Below are 22,299 nucleotides of genomic sequence, written 5' to 3'. Positions count from 1 at the left end.
TCCATGTAGAATCCTTTGTACGAACTCTATTGTGAAGTGTCCCCATCCATTTGTAAACATCATGACTGTGTAATCTTCTAGCAATGATCCATGCAATAGGAATTGCAATTTGGTTTGAATCAAAGACAAGAAGTGTATAAATTGGATACTTAAATTTATTGGTTCCATAACTAGAATCCACAGCTATAAAACTAGTTTTTTCCAAAATGTAGCATTTGCTACAATTGCCACTCTGTTTGAACTCCAAGGATGAAAGCATCAATATGAGAGGATTCCTAGTAGTTAAAAAAAACCTAATTTTGATGATTTTCAACCCACAATTTAATGCTCAATGTATCATCTGAGCCCACCTCATTTAGATTGTCTAATATTCCTATCTACTATGCATAAAAAATGGCGAGAGAGGAAAACATTATTATTATTAGGGCCATCTTGCCTCTCTACAATATTTTTGTAATTTTAAACTATACTCTCCACAAATATTCCAACATATAGCATTGACATTATCTGTTGTCAAAGTTCTTCTAAAATGTAAGGAGCATATATTGCGAGTGTTCCAATGGCCTTAGTATCAAGTAGTCCATGGCAAGGAGAACTAGACTTATCAACATACTTCTATTGGTTGTATATAATAAGAGCAATAGATGGTTGAGCATACAAATGTTTCACAATACAACCTCTCTTTGTATGTGGTTGCCCAACACTACTTTTCTTTTTTGATGGTTTAATACACTTTCTATTGGGCCTTGATGTTCCTCCTTTCCTATGATCATTAGGGCCATAGAAACACCAATACCTGTAAAACACCTTGATCATAATATGGTAAAATAACACTACAAACATATTACACACATATATACCATTGCCATTATATTACTGTTGAGTAATTAACATTGGAAAATCCATCATCTGCTACTTCCCTAAAACACCATCCCCAAGCATCATGATTTTGGGCTTGTATAGCTGCATATTTTTCATAGCCAATTGTGATGATATTGCAGGAGTCATTCATTTTTTGTCCCTACCATCTTAAATAGGTTGCTAACCCTATAATTTTTTGGGTCCAACAAAACTCATTCATGTATTAATGCATTGATCATAATAACTCTGCATATAGATGCCTTGATAACTATTAAACTCATTCATAATCTATGGAATGAAGATTACTAAATTCTTCAAAGTCTCCAATCAATAGATATACTCCTTTTTCCAAAGATATATATATATATATATATAACTATAGTCTGGCACTAAATATTTACCCACACATTTAGCCTTTGAAGTATTGTTGAATAAAGCCCTCAAATGTTAATATTATTGTCCACATATTCCATTGATGAAAAAGATGAATATTATTCCATTATGCCAAATCATCATCATTTATTTTTCAATGAACCCTAATTTCTTGAAGTGGAATGTCTAGAGCCCATGTAGTTTTAAAAATAAAATATTCGCTCCATTAATGCAAAGAGCCATTTGGTGACTTTAGGGTATTGTTATATTTCAATGCATGGCTTCAATAACTTTGGACAGTGAGGTTGGGTAAATCCAAGATGTTGTCAATCAATGGCAGGGTCTTTATTTCTTAGGGTTTTTCAGAATATGGATTGACTCAAGGGGAAAAGGATGATTCAAGATGAGGCAACTTTATTGAAGGGAAACAACTTTAAAAAAAAATGACACAAACTCAAGCCAAAATTGCAAAAGAGGGTAGTTATGTACAATGGAGAGGGGAATACCCTAAAAACTAAATGTGACCATTTATAGGCTAGAAAAAGTATGAGCCTTTTTCAATCAATTTTTGGAAAGATGAATGCATATTTGGTTGAAGAGAAAGCAACATGACCAAATTATAGCTCATCTCATCTATGAAAGATATATGTATGGGAGGAAAAATAAATAAAGAATTACAGTCTCCTTCATTTTCCAAACCAACATCTTTCATAAAGGTAGATGAAATACCAATAAAGGTCTCCATATCTTGAATTTCTTGAACTCTTGATTGCTCATGTGATGCTTCCATCAAAAATTTCTGCATTGATTCCTCCAAAGGAAGATAGTAGAAATAATTTCGAAGAGGCTAAAAAATATGTGAATCTTTTTCTTCCTCTTTATTGTCCCCTGAGTCCTCTTCAAGAGTGTTTTCTTGTTCATGCATCACTTCACCAATTTATTTTTCTTCACACATCTCCTATACTTTTTCTGGCTCTTTCAAAAGAAATCTTCTTTGGATGAGGATAGCACCATAAAAAGATTTTAAAAATGCTACTCGCTTTGCCACATCCTCTGTAATTTCTTGGATTGGATTTTCTCTAAATAGAGGAATAAAAATAAACACATTAACATCACCTTCATTTCTTACAAGAATCTAATCCTTCAATATTTCTGGATATCTTTGAAATACCTTTTCATATTGATCTTCAATAGAGCCTCCAACCTCCATTCTAGGGGAGGTACCTCAAAATTTAAGAAATCAAATGCACAAGGCACTCTGATTCCCCAGCAGAGTCACCAAAAATTGTTAGTAAACAAGTTTTTCCTCTCCAAAAACACCTTTACAATTGACTCTTGAATACACAAAAGAAAGACAAACTCTAAAACTAACAATAGACTCAGTTGCAATCATCTTGTCAAGTGCTCTTTGAATTTTGAAATGAAGGTACAACTCCCTCCTTTTGATTTACAATAAATGATTTTCTAGTTATGCCTTTAACCTACAAGGAAATGAAGGAATACTAACATCCATTCATCAACATGACTGATTATTAAAATAAAAAATAGATGGACAATCTTAACTTCCTCCCTCAGAATCTTTAAACTCCAAAACACATTTCCAATATTCAACAAAGGGAAGCTAAACTTTCACATGAATATCCACAAGAAAATGAATCACAATAGAGTAAACAATAGTATCTCCTCAAGAAAGTTTAACATAACATATAAAACTATAGAATTTTATATACTTTGCCACAACTTCAGAAAATATATACAAAGTTTCAAAGCATAGAATACTTGAGAAAAAATAGTTCTGACTCAGTAGTCTATGGAGAGATGAATTTTTTATAATACAAAATTAAAAACCTAAATTCTCTCCCCTTTCCTTTAGAAGTGCAGACCTCTTCAAAATGGGAGCAGCCCCTGTACAATAGGATTTTCCCCTATTCAAGAAGTTGGTAGCTACCACAACTTCTTCTTACCAAACCAAATTATAATTTATTTCCCTATGTCATTCCTCCACTTCTAATGTCTAAAAATTAAGTGCAATGTTTATACTACACTTTACAATATTAACTTATCTCATGTCACATGATAATAATATTAATTAATTCTTGGTAGAATTAATTATGAGGGAAGTTAAAATGTTACCTTAAAAGCTAATGTTTAATTATTTTGCATTTAGAGATATTTAATTATATAAATAATTAACTATAATGCAAAATAATTAATAATGTTTTTTAACCTTTAAGATATTTTAATCTTTTAAATTTTTGGAGGGGTAATACTTAGGGTTTCAAAACCCTAGGTAACATATGGAAAACAAAAGAGAGTGAGTTTTATGAAGACTAGGAAGGAAAATAAAAAGGAGAAATTAGAGCTTGTACATACAAATGTATGTGGACCAGCTCAGGTGTCTTCCCTCATTGGCTCTCATTATTATGTTACATTTATTGTTGATGTAACTAGAAAAGTAGGGGTTTATTTCCTTAGAAATAATTTTGATGTATTTCAAACTTTTAACAAATGGAAATGCTTGGTTGAAAATGAGACTGGAAAGAAATTAAAATGTCTCATATCTAATAATGGTGATGAGTATTGTAGTCATGAATTTGAAGATTACTACTCCACTAATGGTATGCATTGTTAGAAAATTGTTGCAAAGACTCCACAGGAAAATAGACTGGTTGAATGCATGAACAAGACTATAATGGAGCATGCAAGGAGCATGAGGTTGCATGTTGGGTTGCCCTTACACATGTGGGTGAAGGTTGTCAATACTACTATATATTTGATTAATAGAGGTCCCTCTACTCCTTTGGGTTGTGGTATTCCTGAGGAAGCATGTTCTGGTAAGAAGGTGAGTTATTCTTTTCTCAAAACCTTCAGTTGTGAAGCATTTGCTCATATAGATTTTAAAAATAGAACCAAGCTAGAAGCTAAGTCAAAGAAATGTGTATTTTTTGGATATGGCATTGATAAATTTGGTTATAGGCTTTGGAATTTTAAAAATCGTAAAATTGTAAGAAGCAGGGATGTCATATTCAATAAGAAACTATTGTATAAAGATCTATTGCAGAAACATGAGAAGAAAGAAGATGATTATGTAGTTTTGGATGATACTCCAAAAGATGATGTTCTAGCAATTCCTCATGATGTGAAACAACCACAACAACAAATACCACCCACACCAGTGAATGTTAGATGGTCAACAAGGCTAATTAGACCTCCAAAAAGATTTTCTCCCTCTTTGTATTATATTTTACTAATAGATGTTGGTGAACCTGACTGTTATGATGAAGCTGTGTGGATGGATACTAAGATTCAATGGGAGTCTGCCATGAAAGAAGAAATGGACTTTTTGCTAAAAAATAAGACTTGGGATTTATGTAAGTTGCCTACAGGTAAAAGGGTTTTATAGAATAAATGGTTTTATAGGTTAAATGAAGAGGATGGAGGTAAGAACAGATTTAAAGCCAAGTTAGTGGTAAAAGGATTTGCACAGAAAAAGGGCATTGATTTTGATGAGATATTTTCTCCTATTGTTAAAATGACTTCTATTCACACTATTTTAAGTCTTGTGGCTACTAAAAATTTGCATTTAGAGTAGCTTGATGTTAAAACAACCTTCCTTCATGGTGATTTTGATGAAGAGATATATGTGGCACAACCATAGGGCTTTGAAGTCAAAGGCAAGGAGAACTTAGTGTGTAGATTGAAGAAAAGTTTATATGGTTTGAAGCAAGCACCTCAGAAATGTTATCTGAAATTTGACACTTTTATGCATGAGCATGGATATAGCAGGTATCATTTAGATCATTGTATTTATTTTAAGAGGTTGGATGATGAAAACTTCATTATTTTATGTTTATATGTTGATGATATGCTTGTATTTGGGTCTAACATGGATCACATTAAGGGGTTGAAATGCCAGTTAGCACATGCATTTGTTATGAAGGATTTGGGGGCAGCAAAAAAAATCCTTGGTATGAAGATTTGTAGAGATAGGAAGAATAGGAAATTGATGCTATCTCAGGCTGATTATGTTGAGAAGGTGTTGCAATGTTTCTTTATGGAGAATGCTAAAGCTGTCACTACACCTTTACCTAGTCATTTGAAGTTGACTAAGGAGATGTGTCTTAAGGCACAATAAGAGGAGGATAAGATGTCCAAGGTACTCTATGCTTCAACTATAGGAAGCTTGATGTATGTTATGGTATGTACAAGGCTAGATATTGCACATGCAGTGAGAGTCATTGGAAAATATATGAGTCATCTAGGAATTGAGCATTGGAATGTAGTAAAATGGATTCTTAGATATTTAAGAGGAACATCCAGTAAGTGTTTACACTTTGGGGGCTCTACTACTAACTTACAGGGCTATTTTGACTCAAATTTGGTAGGAGATATTGATACTAGGTAGAGTAATATAGGTTATGTATTTACTATTGGTGGGGTAGAGATGAGCTGGGTTTCTAGGTTACAAAAGGTTAATGCTTTATCCACTATAGATGCAGAGTATTTTGTTGCTACAAAGGTAGTAAAAGAGATGATATGGCTTCAATTCTTCTTAGAAGAATTGGGACACCCTTAGAGGGATAATTATTTGTTTACAAATAGTCAGAGTGCTATTTATCTTACAAAGGATTCAACTCTACATTCAAAGATTAAACACATTTAGTTGCAGTACCATTTCATTCGGTCAGTTTTGGATGATGGACAATTAAAGCTGGATAAGATACATAGAGATGACAATCTAAAAAATATGTTTACAAAGGTAGTGACAAAGGAGAAGCTAAATTCCTCTTTAGCTTCAATTGGTCTTCTAGAAGGAACAAAAATAAAAGAACAACAGAGTCTAGGGTGGTTTGATCCAGTGGGAGCTTCATGGAGTAGCAACATAGCTACAAGATCAGTCTCCAAGTGGGAGATTGTTGTCTTGTGTGGAGTTTGATCAGTCCCCAAGTGGGAGATTGTTAATTTGTGGTGACTAATTAGGGAAGTACTATACATACTACATAAAATCTTTGGGGTACTATTTACTAATTTGCCACTAAAGTTTGGGCTAATATTCACTAATTTATGGCTGACATGTTGTAACCCTAAAGTGGAAAAATACTTGTATAAAATGGCTTAGGGTTAGGGATTGTTTCATGGTGAGTGATGCAAAAAATGGTTCTTACGACGGTATTGAGCTGTAAGGGATTATAGATTGTAATTAGTGTGTAATCATTGGATCGTAATAATATCAAACTTGCTATTTGGTGGACATAGCCCAAGATTTGGGTGAACCATATTAAATCTTGGTGTCTTGTGTTTTTTTCTGTGTGATCTATTATTTTCTGATGTTGTTTATATTTGCATGTAATTTTTATTTCTGTCTGAGGTTTAATCCTAACAGAGCTATTCTAGACAATGTTTGAGCCTTTCTTAAATAGGGAAATTTATGCCACCTGGGAAGGTTCTAGACAATGAAACTTAATGCTAAGGGCCAAAAGACCCTAACAATACATATCGAGTTGGCCAAATACATCTTTAACAATTATTTTAGATATTTCAAGTAGCCCAACTTTAGAAGGCCATAACTCTCAAACCATTTCTCTGATTGGCTATTAAAACCACTTTTCAAAAATGCCAGCTTCTGATCTATAGGCTTGGAATGATGCTAGTTCCCTTCCATCAAGTTATTAGACCTCATCCAAGAAATATGAGGCCTCCAATGGTGAGCCTGAAGATTTTTTTGCAATTTTTTCAATCGAATATCCACAATAACTTCTTTGGTTCTTAAGCTAGAGCAATGAGACTTTTATGGTAGGATTATAATTCTAAAATGAACCTTCATATAGAAAATGAGAACATTCTAAGCTCGTATGATAAACTTACTAAAAATAGGAAGATCTCATAAATAGTAACCATCCTATCTACTTGTCCTTATTAAAATAGAAAAGACTGAAAATAAAATATTTTTGGGTGGTGCAAGATTGTTCTTATACCCAGGATGCTCCTGCATCAATGATGAAATCCAACCACTTTTTCCTATCAAGAGTAATAGGTTTTGTACAAGCCTTCCACTTTTCACCAAAATTAGGATCCTCTGGATATAAATTACTAAGTTCCTTGAACCCAACCACCTCAATTTTCATTTCTGTCAGTAAAATTTTTCTTCTACTAAGAGTATCTACAACTCTATTAGATTTCACACTTTTGTTTTTCAAAAAAAATGTATAACTCTACAAAAACTCAACACACTTCAAATGCCTTCAGTTTAATTTTCCTTGACTATTCAAATATTGTAAACTTGATGACCAATATACAAAGCAAACTCCTTATGAAGAAGATAGTGTCTCCACTTCTTTAATGCCTAAACTATAGCATAAAATTCTTGATCATAAATATAATATTTTCTTTTGACATCATTTAACTTCTCACTGAAATAAGCAACAGGTCTACCTTCTTGGCTCAAAAAAACTCCTATTGTAGTACCACTAGCATCACAATGTACTTGTAACACCTTGTTAAAATCTAGAAGTGCTAAAATAGGCTATGTTGTAACTTTTTGTTTCAACAAATTAAAACTCTTATATGCTCCTACTATCCACTTAAATTATTTCCTATCCCCATTCATTGTTTTAGTCAAGGGTCTACAAATATTGCTAAAATCTTTTATGAACTTTTTGTAAAAACTAGCCAATCCATGAAAATATCTTAGCTCTATGGGACACTTTGTAGTATTCCATGCAAGGATAACCTTCACTTTCTCTAGGTCCATTTCCAGACCTTCCACTAAAACTACAAATCCCAGGTACACCAACTCCTTCTTCACAAAATTGCACTTCTTAAGGTTTATTGGCATCTTTTCTTCCCTCAACTTATCAAGCACTTTTTGAATATGCATCAAATGATCCTCTAATGTCTTACTAAAGATCAATATATCATCTAAGTAAACAATAATAAATTTATCCATAAAATCCTTCAGTGCCTCATTCATGAGCCTCATGAAAGAACTCGATGCATTGGTTAGCCCAAAAGACATGACTAACCACTTGTATAGTCCTTCCCTTTTCTTGAAAAAAGTCTTCCACTCATCACCTTCTTTGATGTGAATATGATTTTATCCATGCTTCAAATCTATCTTTGCAAAATACCCAACTCCACTCAAATAGTCCATAATATTGTCCATCATTGGACATGGAAATTTGTACTTGATTGTGAACTTGTTGATAGTAAGAGAATCTGTACACATCCCCCATTCTCCATTCTTCTTTGGTGCTAATATTGTTGGTACAATACATGGACTCAACTTGATGGAGAAGAGTGGTGACCTAGGTATGGCTTTGAAGCTAGATATTTTCAAATCTTATCATAGGGTTAGCTAGTCCTTCCTGTATGAAGTCATGGAGAAGATAGGCTTCAACCATAAAGTTATTAAAATAATCAAGACTATGATTGAGATTGTGAACTACTTACTACTTGTGAATGGTTAGCCTTGGGGGAACTTTAATGGAGAAAGAGGCCTCCAACAGGGGGACTCTATTTCTCCCTATCTATTTATCATGGTTGCTAAAGCACTAGGAAGAGCATTCTTGAAGATGGCCAAAAGGGGAGAAATTAAAGGTATTAAACTAACCACCTCCCTCCTAATGGAGGTTATACAACAATTTATAGATGATACTTTCCTAGGTGGAGATTCTCTAATTATTGAAGCTAGAGCCTGGAAACATGTCTTGGAGATCTATTCTACGAATGTTGGACAAAAGATTAATCTAGATAAAAGCAAGGTATTATTCTTTATTATGGAGCCTAATAATCAAAGGAGGGTGATTAATATTTTGGGTTGCAATATGACTTTCCTTCCTAATACTTATCTGGGGCTCCCGCTAGCTGCTAAGGAGGTAAGTAATCAATTTTGGAATACTATTCTTGAAAAGATGCAGAAGAAGTTAATTGGATGGAAGGGTAAACTCTTGAGTAGTGCAAGGAAGCTCCAAATTTTGATGTCCTCCCTATAGGTCATACCTATTTACTTCCTTTTCCTATTCAAAACCACTAAGGCTATGGTTAAGAAACTATAGAGAATCTAAAGAAACTTCTTGTGGTCGAGGGGAGGAAAAGAACCACCTGAACCTGTTGAGTTGGGATACTATGTGTCAAGCTAAGAGTAAAGGTGGTTTAGGAATCATAAAGATTGCTGACTTGAATAATGCTCTCCTTACTAAAGCTTGATGGAAATTGGTGAAGGATGAGGCTGGTTGGTGTAGAATCCTCAAAGCTAAGTATACTAGAAATATGAATTACATCTATGGTCTCTAGGAGAATGATTTTCCTATGGGGTCCAAGATTTGGGTTAATATCATTAGAAATATAAATCTTCTTAGAGAAGGATTGAGATGGTTGGTGGGTGAGGGTAGTTAAGTGAAATTCTAGGAGGATACTTGGTTGGTTGGTAAACTGCTTGTCCATTTGAAGTTTGGTGCCCTAAGGGACTATATCCAATAGATGATAGGAAGAAGGTGATGAGCTATATTGGAGCTAGAAGGAGGTGGAGAAAGATCCAATTACCTCCAGGTTATGTAGATGGGGGGAGTTTGGTGGAGGAGTTGGAGGAGTTGCTCAAAGGATATCAAATAACATGGGTGGATCAAGAGGATATTTTCATTTAGAAGGCTACTTCATTTGGGGAATTCTCTATTAGTTTAGCTTATATGATTATATTTGAGAAGGATATGGAGCCTAATTGTTGGCATAAATTTGGCTAAATAATCTAATTCTGAAAGTCAACTTATTCTGGTGGGTTGCTATGCATGGGGAGATTCTAACAATTGACAACCTTAGAAAAAGGGGCTTCCAAAAACCTAATAGATGTTATCTATATAAAGAGGAGGAAGAAAGTATTCCCCTTCTCTTCTTGGATTGTAGCTTTTTGAAAAGTATATGGGCAAGGTTACTCTAGGAGATGGACATGGAGTGGGTCTTCAACATGGGGATTGAACAATTTGCTAAGAATTGGCAAAGCCCATTTAACCACCCCCTTCTTCGCCAAATGTGGAATGTGATCCCCTGCCATGTCTATTGGGGCATTTGGAAGAAGAGAAATAATGGAGTCTTCAGAATGAAGAAAGAAGTGAATAGATTGTAACTGGATTGATTGTCAAGATGATAGTGGATAACATGAAAACGTGCAAGTGGTAGAGGTTGTCATCTCTCCCTACTCTAGGTGAATAGAGGATCACCAGAAATGGAAGCTTGATGAAGGATTCATGGAGGTTGATAATTGAAAGTAGTTAGCCAGAGCTAGGACGAGATGGTGCCCTCCAAAGGATAGTTAAGCTAAATTAAACTTTGACGGTGCAACAAGAAGAGATGGGTTGAATGGGGGGGTATGGTAAGGGATAGAAATGGTAGAATGTTGTTGGCCTATGCAAATAATTTAGGTAAGGCTTACAGTAATTCTATAGAGGCTATGGCTCTCCTTTAGGGCTTGAAGTTGGTAATTGGAGTGGGATGGAAGAATGTGATGATTGAAGGAGACTCAAAGGTTATCATAGATACAATGAAGGGCAATATGAAAGTGTTTAAGGTGATTAGAAGGTTGATTGAAGAAGTGTGACACTTATTAATGATTGTGAAGCATTATGATCCATAACATATCTATTAGGAGGGGAATGTGGTGGCAGACATGATGGTGGAAAAAGGTCTAAGAATGCATGGTTTACTTTGTTGGAGAGAGATAGGAGCATTACTCCTATCACCTAATATCTAGTAGTGTAAATTGAATACTAATAATAACAAGAGCATTAACAAAACTAAACAAAGCTAACACTTAAGATAGGACTGATGGTTATCAACACCAAAGGAAGCAAACCAAGAATTGTAGGCTCCTTATGGTATAACCCATGAGAAAGTGGATGTGTCCTTGATGGATGGATATGTGTGCTCATGATCATGCTCAAGCTTCAAGTGGATGGATGGTGTGCATGGAAGATGGTTTCAACAATGGAGGTATGGTTGGATTTCAATATTATAATGGTATTTTGGCAGTTTTCAAGCTCTCAAAATAGCATTATAACATTCCATGAAAGGTGGATGATATTTGTGAAGGGAGAGGGTTCTATTTATAGGCCAAGGGGTAATATAATGGATGGTTAAGATGCAAGGATGGAAGGATGGCAAGGGAGGGTCAAGTAGCATTCAAAGGAAAGAACATGGATTATGCTTCTTTAGGGCCAATAGGGAAGTGACACATGTCATAAGGTGATTGTATAAAGGGAAGGGAAAGGTGAATGGTCAAAAAAGGAGGCTCAAGAGATAAGGGCTCCATAAATGCTCATATATGCTTTGTAAGAGTCATAAAGGGGGATGTAAGAGTCATAAATGGGGATGTAAGAGATGTAAGAGTCATAAATGTTGGAGGGTGAGGGTGAGGATGAGTTTGTTGACTTTGGCTTGGGTTAGCAAGTCTTAACCCTTTCTTAAGGTTGTGCACATGTTTAGGAGGGGGATTAGGATTAGCTTAGAAAGGGGGTTAGGGGGTAATTGGTTTAGCTTTGATGGGATGAGTTAGTTAGGTGGCTAAGTGAGGTTAGTATGCGTGAATGGGTTGTATTAAGGGTTAGGATAGGGTTTAGGGATGCTTTTAGGGTTTTAGATATTTTATTAAATGATTTATTTAATAAAATGGGGATATGGGATTAAATTAAAAAGATTTGAGGATTTATTTAATTTAATAGAGGAATAGGGATTTAATTGATAAATTAATTTTGGGTTATTATTTGATTTCATCGATTGGACTATAGTTAATTAAATAAATTAATTAACTAGGGGATGATGATTAATTAATTAAATAGTAAATATTGAATCAATAATGCCCTAGGAGATGACTAAATGTGATTACCTATTTGTGTAATCAGATTTAGGTGTCTACATTTTGCCTCTCTTTGACATAGTGTTGCGACAACACTATTTCAAATAAGTTCAAATATAAACGATGTGAAGAAAGACTTTTTAAAGCAACATGGTTGCCCCAGTTTTGGGTAGAAGGGGAGAAAATGAACTACATGATACCTCCTCAAGAAGGTGGTGAGGAGAGAAGGTGAGGCTCAACAGCTTCTTGAAAGGTACAAGAATCTAGGGTGAGCAAGAGGATAGAGTGTGGCTAAGAGAGGGGGTTTTAAAGAAGCTCATACTCTCACTATGGGAGAATTATCCAAAGGAAAACCATGTGCACAAGAATAACCAAGGATTAAGAATATTGATTAAAGGGGGAGAAGAGGGGATTAGTTGTTTAAATTGAACCCAGGAAAGTGATTTGGAAGATAGTAGGGTTGGGGAGATTATGATTGATGCAGGATCTAGGATTATGATTGATGCAGGAGCTATGATTATGATTGATTTAGGAGATATGATTATGATTGATTATGGAGATATGATTATGATTGATTCAGGATATATGATTTTGATATGGATACTATGGGTTTGATAGATTGGCTAGATCATGATTGTAGGATTGATTAGATGGGTTACTTGGTTAGGATGGGACGTTTTTGATAGGATGGGATGTTTGGATATGATGGGATTTTTTGATAGAATGGGATTCTTTGGATAGGATGAGATGTTTGGATAGGATGGGATACTTGGATAGGATGGGATGAAAGTGTGAAGCAATCCATTGAAGCTTGAGCATGGGGGTGTTCCAAAGGGGAGCACCACCATATGTAGTTGTGCACTTATTTTGATATAGGAATATTGGGGATATGCTAAGGTTACCAAGAACATCAAGGCCTTTGCACCAATATTACATAGGACTGACATGAAACAAACACACAAGGATTTCCCCAGCATCACACATGAATCTCAAAAGAATCAAAGTGGAAATGATACTGGGTAACCCACAAGCAAATGATATTTCCCAAGTGCACCATGTAACCACAAGTGCTCACATGTTTGGACTATGCAAGGATCATATTCGATTGACTCACGAGCACAAAAGAAATAATGAAATACCTAATCAAGACCTTGCTCTCAAGTTGCCCCGTTCACAACACACCATAATATCAAGGATCATGGTGACCTTGAGGAGAGAATAATCCAAATCATTTGGAAGAGATACTTTAAGAACCAAAGTTGAAATCCTAAAAAGAAAATAAATTGAAAGAAAATGTAAATCCATGAAAAAGTTAACCTCTTTCCAAAGAGATCAGTAGGACTAGATACTGACAAACCAAGATCAGATGAGAGGAAGGATGCATCCTACAAGGATCTATTAGTAATATCGAGGACTAGGACGAGCTAGGCAATCAGAACTTTTAGGTCAACATTTTGATGACAAGGGATCTCATATGAGGATTCACTAAAGCACCTAACCAAGAGAACCACAATTTGTGATCAAGCATGAACTGACATGAAGAGATGAGAGATATACAATGGTACCAAGTTAAGGACTAATGCACCCAAAATTTACAGCTGACAGACCAAGGTATTTACAAGGGATTACTATATAAAAGCTCAGCATGATAGGATAGCGGCAAGAAAGATAAAGATGAGAAGATAGTGGATGAAAGGTTTGGGACGAGAAGATAGTGGATAAAAAGCTTGAGATGGAGAGATAGAGGAAAATCATGGGATAAGGAGATAAAGGGGATGAAAAGCTTGGGATGGGAAGATAGTGGATAAAAAGCTTGGGATGCAAAGATAACAGATGAAAAGCTTAAGATAAGGAGATAATAGATAAAAAGCTTGGGATGAGAAGAGATTTTGTGAAAAGCTTAAGATAACAAAAGTGAAAAGCTAAGGATGAGGAGATAGTAGAAAAAGCTTAGGATAGCAGATGAAAAGTTCAAGATGAGGAGATAATAGATGAGAAGATAGTTTGTGAAAATCTTAAGATAGTGGGAGTAAAAAGCTCAGGATGAGGAGATAGCAGATGAAAAGCCTAGGATGAGGAGATAGTGGGATAAAAATTGCAAGATAGTGGATGAGACAAGGAGATAGAGAAAAAGTGTGGGATAAGGAGATAGAGGGGATGAAAATCTTGGGATGAGTAGATAAAGCAAATGAAAATTTTGGGAGGAAAAGATAGCATATGAAAAGCTTAGGATGAGGAGATAGTGGATGAAAAGCTTGAGATTAGGAGATAGAGGATGAAAATCTTGGGGGGAGGAGATAGAGAATGAAAAGCTTAGGATGAGGAGATAGAGGATGAAAATCTTAGGATGAGGAAATAGAGGAAAAAGCTCAGGATGAGGATATAACAAAAAAAGCTCAAGATAAGGAGATACTAGGAATGAAAAACTTAGGATGAGAAGATAGAAATTGAGGGAAAATAGGGTGATGTGGAGGAAAAGTCCAGGGAGTGGGAAGGATGCATCCCAATGATGAGGATTGGGGTATGTCAAAAGCTTGCAACAAAGCTGTGCAAAAGAGTAAGAGTGAGATTGGATGAGTTGAAAGATGTGCAAAGGGATGGTGCAGTGGATGATAGATGTCTAAAAGCATTAGGATATGAATGGATGACATTGGGGTATATGGGGATAGCCTAGAGCTAGATGACAATGACAATGGATGTACCAGGTGATGAAAAGATGGAGAGATGTTGAGAAGTCCAAGGATATATGAAAAGGAGATGATTGGTGTTGGGGATGAGAAGATAAAAATAGGGCGAGAATGGGGGGGAAGATGGACACAACATGATCTCCAAGGAAAAGAGTGACCCTAGTTATCATATGTTATTCAAGAGGAGTTTTTATAAGGGGTGTGATAGGATGGAAGATTGGTCAATAAGAGGATGAGGGAGATAGATGGAAGCTAGGATGTGAAAGGTGAATGAGGTAAAAGGTTAGTAGGATCGGTGGATGAGGCTGATGGGGGATTGTATGGCTAAAAGAATGGGTAGATAAAGGATAGGTGGATACAAACTTTGATGGGAAATGGATGTCAAAGGGATGACCAAAAGCATGTATCTAGTGGTGGACTTTATTTTTATCAAGATCCGAAGGAGGATGGTGGGTGAAATGGATAGGATATGGTTGGTATGGTGGGATGAGATGGGTATGGAAGGGGATGGAATGTGCCCCCAAGTGTGCAGAGCATTTGGATGGAGGGATTATGTATGACACTTGTTTGCCAAGTTTTCACCATTGGACGATTATTTTTCTTTACTTGATTCTTTTTTTCTTTTTTTCTTTTTTTTCTTTTTTCTTTTTAAAGACTTTTTCAATGCATTTTAACTCATAGATGTTGGTGGGATGGGTGGAGAGACATTGGATTTAAATGAGTGGAATGATAGATGGGAGTTAGCAAATAATGGGTGGGAAGACATAAGACTTGTGGGTAAATGGATGAGGGAAATGAAAAGATCATCATTGGCACACACCTTGAAAGGTGATGAAGTAGTGGGAAAGATGGTGTTGAATGAGGTTAAGGAGAAAATGGAGGATGAGAAAGATAAGGACTATAAGTAAAGTTGAAAGATGGAGGATGGGAAATTTAGGATAAGAAGCATATGGACTAAGAGTGGATTGGGGGGATGAAGGATGTATGGATGGAGATTTGGATAGAATATGAATGGATGAGGCTTTATGAGTAGTGAGAATGAATGCCAATTGAGAATTTTCTTTGACATGCATTTCTTTTATGAGCATTCTCCTAGGTATCCACATGATTTTTGACTTTTTAAGCTTGGGCCTTTGTGGCCTCTTGACTTTTTCATTGATTTGGATAAAAAATTTCTTTTTTGGAACGTGTATTTTAGAAGGGACATGTCAAAACTTGGATTTTTATGGATTTTTGGATTTAGGCTTTTTTATTTTGGCATCCAATATGCTTCTATTAGCCATGGGATGGGAACAAGAGCATGGAGGAGATGGAGGGATTGTGGATGGAAAGATAGAGGTTGAAGGTTGGAAGGGATTCAAGGATGAGTGCCTTTGATGATCTAGCTTGTGGAATTGAGGGGATGGAGTGATGGATTGCAAGATAGGATATGGATTGATAGAGTTTCCCAAAATGGATGGAGGGAATGAAGGATAAGGCCCTAAAATAGATGGAAATGAGGAAGGAGTAGGGCCCAAAATAGATGGAGGAGATAAAGGATTCATATTAGGTATATAAGGACCCAAAATGGATGGAAAGGGTGGGGGATTTAGACAAGGAATATACAGACCCAAAATGGAGGTTTGGAAAGAAGTCGTAGGATAAGGGCCCAAAATAGATGTAGAACAAGATGGATGAGAAATTTTGGGTGAGGATGGATGGACTTGGAACCATGCAGGGATACCAACATCTAGAGATGCACTTTTATTTCTTTCTTCAATATTTGAAACACAAGATGTGAGCCCATTGTTAGATGAAGGAGTCAAAGCTTCAGATATGATAGTTAGTTCTTCTTCTATGGATCTATCATCATGGATTATGGGAGATTTATGATCATGAAGCTAAGAAGATGGAAGGATAGGATATTGATAGGGATGGGTTGATGGAAAGGGATCTTGAGATGGAGTAGGTAAGATGGTAGGATTTGGATATGGAGGGGATGGTGACTGCTCTTTGGATGGAGTGAATGGTAAAAATGGATCATGTAGGGGAATAAGTGGGATGGTGGGATCTTCTTTTGTATTGTGGGATATTGCAACATTTTTTTGGACAACATCTTTATAGGATTGGATTCGAGTGGATGATGTGATGGGAGATGCATGGGTGGTTTCTTTTAGTGAGGTAGATGGATGGGTGGGATTTTTTTCAATGGGAATGAGCTGACGTGGGAGGGACTCATTAGGTTTATCACATGGGATTTGGGTAATTTTAGGAGGAGGAGATGTGGATGGGAGGTAGGAGATGGAAGGGGAGTGATAAGTGGGGTGGATGAGATAGGGATGATAGTGATAGGATGATGTAGGAGGAATGATGGGTGTAGGAAATGGATTTTCTTTAGGTTTCCTTACAAAATTCCTTGGAGATGTGTGTGTAGGATTGGGATTAGGGTGATGCATTGTATAAATAGGATTGGTTGGAGGATTTGAAAAGGGGTTTGGAAGATATTGGGATGGTGGGCTTGGACTAGGGATGGAGCTACTAGAATTGTTCTGGAATGGTGGAAACTGGGATATGAAGGTGGAGGAAGATGGATAAATGGCTAATGTAAAAGAGGAATATGTGGGCACAATATAGGAAGGAGGTGTGGATAAGGACAATAATGGATTTCCTTTGTTAAAGGTATGATAAGGAGTACTAGTGGGTATGCATGGAGGAATGATGGAGTAGTTTGGAGGAATGTTTGGATTTTGGAGGATGTTAGGAGTAATATCTCTAAGGCTTTCAATATACCTATCATAATCAACAAGATCTTCATCATCGTTGGAGTAGGGTGGAGTGGGAGAAAAGGTGGGATGACCAAACTCATCATAATAGGATTGGGAGATTATGTTTTGATGATGAGAAGAATGAGAATGAAGGATGTATATGGATGGATATGAAAATGTAGATTAGGATAAGTTGGTAAGCTTAGATTTGGATTTGGATTAAGCTCATGATAGGAGGAAAGACTGACTCCAAAGGATATGGAAATGGGGTGGGGAATGACTAAGAAGACTTGATGGAAGACTAGAATGATGTAAGAAAGGATGTGATCAGGATGACAATGTTTTTGGAAGTTTGGATGAATCTCTGATGAGGCAGTGACTACGCTAAGTATGCCTTTCATTTGGGTCGAATGATTTACCAAGGGAGAAAGTTGAACAAACTAGACTTAGTTTTGTTGTGAATGGACTTGCTAACAACCGTTGTGAATGGTGTATAAGTGATCTCTTTAGCAAAAGGACTTGATTGTTTTTTAAAAATGGGGAGTATTTTGAACACTCAAGCACATCAAACACATCAATAAACCTATAAGGTTTTACTAGGATATACAAGCTCAGCTAGGGGTGTCCTTGATATACACAAGGTATGTGAGGCTCAAATCTATAGATGAAAGAAAACAATGCCACTCAGCTAGGAGGAGACAGTAACCCAAATCTCCACCTTCACTTCCCAAAGGTATAAATTTCTTTGGGGCTTAGCCGAGAGTGACAAGATTATGCTTCCAAGAGAGGTATCTTTCGATTCACCTCCTAAAATTTATACTCTGCCAGAACGCTAGAGTTGAGGTCATCTTAAGTGGTGATGAAATCTCCAAGTAGGCCTCCTAAAAAGTGTAAAACAAGACCACATAAGTGATCTTGGGTTTAAAAGACACTCATTCATTTCCAATTGATGATTTAGATTTTGTAATCTATGATTGAAGACACTTGTGATTATAGCACACAATGTTCATTCCAACTTGATACTATCATCAGCATAATGGGAATCAAGAGTTTTCTAGCATAAGTAAATTTGGGCATCATCAACATAAGAAAATTGCACATCATTGAAGTGTGTCAAAATCATGTAATGTTCATTGATTTTTAGGCATTCAAGATTGAATTAAAGTGTTTTATGCCCAAAGTTGAAGTGTGAAGTATAAAAATGATTATTTGATCCTTGGCATTCAAGATTGTATTTGTTGTCTTAAGCATGCATTCCAATGAAAAACTTGATTTTAGTCCATGGCATTCAAGATTGATTTGAGTGACATTCATTCAATGAGAGACATGTTTAAACATGAAAGTTCATTCTAAGAAAAACTTGCAAAAAAATGATTAGATTTTTATGATGCTCCAACCTACAGTGCTACAAAAATTGAATACCTATGCTAACACCGCGTGTCCCAAAATGTATCACCTAATATCTAGTAGTATAAATTGAATACTAATACTAATAAGAGCATTAACAAAACTAAATAAAGCTAACACTTAAGATAGGACTAATGGTTATCAACACCAAAGGAAGCAAACCAAGAATGGTAGGCTCCTTATGGTTAGGATGAAAGGATGGAAGGATGGTGAGGGAGGGTCAAGATGCATTCAAAGGAGAGCAAATGGATTGTGCTTCTTTAGGGCCAATAGGAAAGTGACACATGTCATAGGGTGATTGGATAAAGTGAAGGGCAAGGTGGATGGTCAACAAAGAAGGCTCAAGAGATAAGGGCTCCATAAATGCTCATAAATGCTTTGTAAGAGTCATAAAGGGGGATGTAGGAGTCATAAATGGGGATGTAAGAGATGTAAGAGTCATAAATGTTGGAGTGTGAGGGTGAGGATGATTTTTTTGACTTTGGCTTGGGTTAGCAAGTCTTAACCCTTGCTTAAGGTTGTGCACATGTTTAGGAGGGGGATTAGGATTAGCTTAGAAAGGGGGTTAGAGGGTAAGTAGTTTAGCTTTGATGGCATATGTTAGTTAGGTGGCTAAGTGAGGTTAGTATGGGTGAATGGGTTGTATTAAGGGTTAGGATAGGGTTTAGGGATTCTTTTGGGGTTTTAGATATTTTATTAAATGATTTATTTAATAAAATGGGGATATGGGATTAAATTAAATAGTTTTGAGGATTTATTTAATTTAATAAAGGAATAGGGATTTAATTGATAAATTGATTTTGGGTTATCATTTGATTTCATCAATTGGATTATAGTTAATTAAATAAATAAATTAACTAGGGGATGATGATTAATTAATTAAATAGTAAATATTTAATCAATAATATCCTAGAAGATGACTAAATACAATTACCTACTTGTGTAATCAAATTTAGGTGTCTACATTACCAAATTTGGTAATACCTCTTATGAATAAAGATAATAACCTATGATTGGTTCTACATGGAACAGTTTTATTGATAAAGGTGACAACTTGGAGCTGAATTGATTGATGGGGTAAAGTCACCATAGATAGATGATGAAAAGATATGAAAGGGTACTTGCAATTATAAAGACATGAGGTTCAAGAGGGAAAGAAATTCAAAGTATGATTCGGGTGTGTTTTTTTATTATTTGCCTTATTATGAGTTTGTATTGGACACCAAGTAATAATTCAAATTTTAAATGCAATCAATTTTTTGTTGATGATGAGACAGAGTGGAAAAGGAGTAGTGGTAGCTGACATGTGGTAACTAGATTGAGAAAAGACATGAATATTCATGACATTCAAGGCATTTATGGGTTTTATTTTGTGTAAATTCTTTTTTTTGCATAATAGTGTCTGTAATTTTAGAATTCAAACCTAGCCTAAAATTTTGAATAGTGTGAGTAGTGTTGCGAAGAATACTGAAATGGGGGGTAACCTGCTACGTATTGAACCATTCAAGATTGAGGACAATGCTCGAAAACCCCTTACCTGGTACATATTAAAGGTGAGGGTTCTGGTCCCATTCATGGAGGCAATGAATGGTTATGATGAGAGTTGTTTAATTCAATTTTTTAATTCGTGGGAGGACAGAAGGGTGATGGTGAATGACATCTTGTTCTAGGTGTCTGAGGAAGTTATTGCTTTGATGACGAGCCGTACACTAAATGGTAAAAAATTACAGAAAGTGATGAGAGTTGTAGATGAGGATAGTCTGTGCCACTTCTTCAAGGAGGGTGAGGAACCCATTCACCATTGTGGTGGGTTTCTTAGGGAAAAGCTTTCGGATCCTTTGAACAAGGTGTGTTTGGTGTTGATGAAGTATCTAACTCTGAAGGGAGGTATGGAGTTTTCTATTTGCTATTACTATCATTTTCCCCTCCTAGACCATTTTAGGCATCATGATAGCCTTTTCATTCCTTTCTTTCTATTGCATGAGTTGGTTGATATTGTTGTAGGCATGAAGTAAAAAATGAAAAAAGGTGCTAATTACACTATCCTTCACCTAGGTTTAATGTTCTGCCTACACCATTTTAATTTGGCACTATTACCTCCTAGAATTGCAAAGGTTGATATCCCTAATATCCATAATCCCCTTCCCCTTCAAGTCCCTTTGAGAATTGTTGGACCTAGGGCCCCCACCCCCCAACCCTCACCTAATGGGTTCCTTAAGGAGAGAAATAAGACCCTAGCTAGTAAAAAAGTGAATTTGGAGAAAGGGAAAGAGAATGATCTGGTGGATTTGGAAGAGGAAGTCAAAGAGGGTAGAAGGAGGTCTAGGAGACTGGCAAAAATGAATTCTAAATAGAAATCAAGATAGTATCATTATAAAAATAGGTCCCAAAGCCCCCCTCGTGGGACCACACCCTAAGATCCCCAATAGTTGTTATAGTACTTTTTGGACAAATGGACCAATCGACAATCAAGAAAACTAAAAATTGAAAAAAAATGAACAATTATTAGTGCTCATGATGATTTACTTTGGCATGTTTGTGTACACATACCACAATTTATTTTGACTTTAATTGAAACAAAGATAACAATTAAGACCATTCCCTCAATTATTTATTTATTTGTTTTTATATTGAAACAAGGCAAGGTTACAAAGAATAAAGCTACACGAGGTAGTTGGAAGAGAGATACATCATTTTAAAAAAATCACCCTGAAAAACTATATCAGAATACAACATTAAGATGCAAGGTCAATAAGGTTATTTATTTATTTATTACTCTATTGAAACATCAATAGCAGTCCATTCTCTCAAATTATATTTATTGTTTTTACTCTCTAAGAGTATATACACTGGGCCTCGGTAATTTTTGGCTATGCGTTCCCCTTTGCATATACCTTTTAAATAGCTCCACCACTCACCACTTTTTGACACATTAGCTATAGAAAAAAAAAGTGAAAAAAAAAGCTTTCACATTAATGTGCAAATATTTAGCTTAAAGCAATTCACATTTATGAGTTGGCATACTTACCCAAGAATCTCAAATGTAAATGATGATGGGAGATGTGTTATTTTTATTATTGTAATTAATATTATACTATTGTTGTTGACATCAACAACTCTACACAACAAAAATCTCCCAATGTAACTATAAAAACTCTTGCTATTTTAAAGCCAAAAGCTAACCATGTTTAACAATGAGATTTTTTTTTTGATGAATAGTCCTTTTCTATTAAAAAAATATACTTAGATTACAATTCCCAAAAAAAGGGTTGGGGGATAAAAGATCACCTCGTGAATGAGTTCACACAGCCATAGCCAGACTAAAAACATGGCCACAACTAGATATAGAAGCTATTCATAAAAATAAAAACATATAAGGCAACCT

This window comes from Cupressus sempervirens, chromosome 2, assembly GCF_028749045.1.
Source record: "Cupressus sempervirens isolate cs-2001-9-10 chromosome 2, ASM2874904v1, whole genome shotgun sequence".
Lineage (NCBI taxonomy): Eukaryota > Viridiplantae > Streptophyta > Pinopsida > Cupressales > Cupressaceae > Cupressus > Cupressus sempervirens.
Note: the sequence above shows the minus strand (reverse complement) of the source record.